Raw genomic sequence first — 3,751 nt, 5'->3', positions numbered from 1 at the left:
CACTAGCAAAATCAAAGAAATTTTACCTTTGCCTGATCAAATCCTTGAATTCTAACACTTTCTCTTTGATTTTTCCCACCTAGGGTTTGTTCTTCCTTGGTTTCTCTTCTCTTCTGGTTTGGCTGATCACTATGGGAGAAATGGGCTGATTTTTTTGCCTTTTTATAAAGAAATAATAAAACAATATAAACATGACACATAGCATTTCCTTATTGGTTCAAATTTTAAATATTTGACTTTTAATTCTTTAATTCTCCACCACACATTTCTCATGTTTATCCATTTCCATGGTGATTAAAATCTCTTGATCGTGACAAGTGTTGGGGGTAAAAATTTATCGATTTGCCCCCGGGGTGGCAAAATTATCAATTCACCCCTATACTTCAAATTATATCAGAATTAAAATTTTTCACTTCTAAACCTCAAATCATACTCCAATAAGTCAAATGGGGCAAAAAAATCTTTTCTAAATATTCTCATTTTGTCCCCAAGTGGCAAATGACCATTTTACCCCTAGATAGTGAAAATTTTGGTTTGACTCCAAATTGATCCTCAAACTCTGAATTACCATTTTGAGTCATCCCTGAACTATGAAACTCTTAATTTCACCTTAAAATTCCTATTTGAACTAGTTCGAGGCTTAATCGACTTAATGGTACCATTAGGGGCAATATCGTCTTTTAACGATTCCTCGAACTTCCTAAATATGCAAACATTCTATTAAGCATGTAAATGATGTCGTAATTATTTTATAGAATAGGGTTTGACAACACTACCCCCTTTAAAATAAAATTTTGTCCTCAAAATTTCACTTATCAAACTCAAAGAAAATGTGGGGTATTTTCTTCCATTATTTCCACATACTTCCTGTTTATCTCACAAGTATAAAATATTAATCTTCTTAATCATATTAATCCATCTCGTATAGCTTAACCATGCTATAGATCATATTTCCTTGATATTATCTCCTTGACTATTTTCTAGAGTCTCTTATGTTCACATAGTTCAATTTCTAATAAACTTTCTTGTCATTGTACTACCTACATCACTCATCATAAATTAAGTTTGAATCTTAATTCACTAAAAATCATTCTTCATTTTAGTTGATTACAACATTAACCCCACATATGTGTATATGCCTTATAATCCCATTTATGCTTCCAAGATCTACCTTGATTTGATCATTGAATACGATGCAGTATCACAATTCCTCAGAGTCATCCCTTTGTCCTTAATCATCTTTCATGCCTCTATATTGCTTTGTATCCCATCCTCATACTTATGTGCCATGTCAGTCATGAGTCTAACTTGACTATATAGCCATTTGCTCCTTAAGCTTTAATGTTTTCTCATTGCGAAAAGTCTTTCGAATTTATCACATCAGAGTATTCATAAGGTGGATACATATTCATAGTTTATAGTTCAAGGTCTAAAGCAGCGAACACTGTCTCATCATTAAAGTTATACCCTTATCTATAGATCATAGCTCCCTTGCACACTTACCTATACATTCTTGGGTTACCTACAAGCCACTTATGGCCATCCAACTTTTACCCTCTTATAGTAAGTCAAACTAATATATTCTCTTATGCTTTTCCATACGCTTCCTTAATAAAGTTCTACTCTTTCATACGAATATAACATCATTCTTCCTTAACCAATTTACAAATTGTACTTGAAATTGCAAGACTTAAAACTAGATTCTCCTCAAGTACTTTTCAATATTAATACTAATATCACTCTCATCTTAAAGCTTCCTTTTTATAATCACATAACTTAGTGCTTGCTTTTACAAGATCCACGACAGAACTTCTCTTGAGTATTTCCTTAGGGATATCTATCTTAAACTTAAGTCTCACAACATGTGATCACTTAACCCGTAACCTAGCCATTTATGTGGCATTCTCTTCGAGGCCCACCCATGTGGCCTCCCCATCTGGGGCCTACTCCAAGGTATTATTATATCTGTATCGATCCCCTTGGCTTCCCGACCTTACAGGACCGCATACACCAAGTATCGAACCCCAGACCTTTTACTTCTCTCGAAGGGATTGCCTTTAACCATTTCAGCTTTAACTCATTCATATCGATACCTTCCAAAACCTTAAAACTCTAATTACCAAAACTTAGAATCAAGTTCAATGACCTTAGGTCAACTCGTGAATTCAACTTCACATCTGTCTCATTTTATTCATGCGTCCTAGACATGAAGTGTTTTTAGCACCGCGACACGGTGGCTATTGGAGTTTACTTGATCAATGTTATTCATCTATATTTAAGGTTACTATACTAATCATTCTCAACCGTTTGGTTTCCCTTCAAGCTTACGTCACAATTTTCATAACCATTTATATCCTCTTGTGCTTATCACATATAATAAGAAAAATAGATATTTTCAAGTTCATCTCATCCTATTCAATCTAACCTGACTTAACCTAACTCAGGGTCACGCAGTGTTAGTGTGGATTTCTTAAAACAACTTTAAAATCGAAAACTTTAAAATCTAAAGCTTTAAAATCAAAATCTCTGATCTTTAAACCATGCTCTGATACCAACTGAATTGTCACGACTCGGAACTACCATCGGGCCCGTGACAACCGTCGCGACGTCTCGATAGGCACTCATTACCCCGAATACCGATCGAAACCCTGTAAGACTTAGCATCAACTTCCGCATCTCCTTGGTGAGCGACAGTTATTAAATCTCGCATTTCAAGAAATCATAAGTCGTTTCCAAATCAAAACAATAAAATATTATTTTCTGGCTCATAGGGGCATTTTTGTCATTTTTTTCAAAAACATCGAAACCCACCAAAAACATGGTGTAAAAGATAAATATGTTCATAAATACTTTAAATCAGATAACTGAAGTATAAAATTACTTTTACAGTGACACGTGGGCCCCCAACTGACCAAGAAGGTGTAGGACTACGAACTCTTGCTTTATAGGATGCAACTCCGAGATTAATTCTCGTCTTAATAAACTATCAACAAACTGTCATGAGTCTGAAAAATGGATAGGAAGAGGGGTGAGATTATGATTACATAATCCCAGTGAGTAAATAGACACTATCTAAACTATTTAAAGGCGAGTAAAGGGAGACAATTAAAAATAATTCATTTCAGCAAATTTTTCACAACACGAATATTCGTTTCAACCAAATAATCAATATGGCTCGTGAAACCTTGGCTCATGCCAAATCCTGTACTCAAGGACACCTAGACCAGGGGTATCCAACCGAGTCCGCCAAGGCTGTGAAAAATTTTATATAATCATAAAACTTGTTTTTATTTTAAAAAAAAAAGTAACCGTTCCTTGGCGTTGACTGAGTCTCACTTCACATGGTGGTTAACATGAAGTGCACTCAAAAAGCCCACCTCAGGAGATACCCTACGCGCCTCTACGACCGAGGTGAGAATATAAAGGAGTTTATCGTGCCCCTCTAATAGGCTGGTCCACGGAACCCCGCCACTGCAATAGCTAATCTTTAATCCACCAATTGATCAAATCTCGATAGCATAACATGGCAATTACATTACTAACCAGTTTATCAAGGCAAAACAGACAGTTCATATTTTTCAACACAAGTATAAATTCAGCCAATCATGCCAATTTATCACAAGCCATTTAATTCAAATCATAATTTACAATAAATCACATGGTCTCCAATTACTCAAATTTTCAAATCCAACATTCTATTTTCAAATCAATTTATAAAAAATTCAATTTATTTTATAATTCCATTTATTTT

This window comes from Theobroma cacao, chromosome 9 (assembly GCF_000208745.1).
Source record: "Theobroma cacao cultivar B97-61/B2 chromosome 9, Criollo_cocoa_genome_V2, whole genome shotgun sequence".
NCBI classification, from domain to species: Eukaryota; Viridiplantae; Streptophyta; class Magnoliopsida; order Malvales; family Malvaceae; genus Theobroma; species Theobroma cacao.
This window is presented reverse-complemented; position numbering follows the sequence as displayed.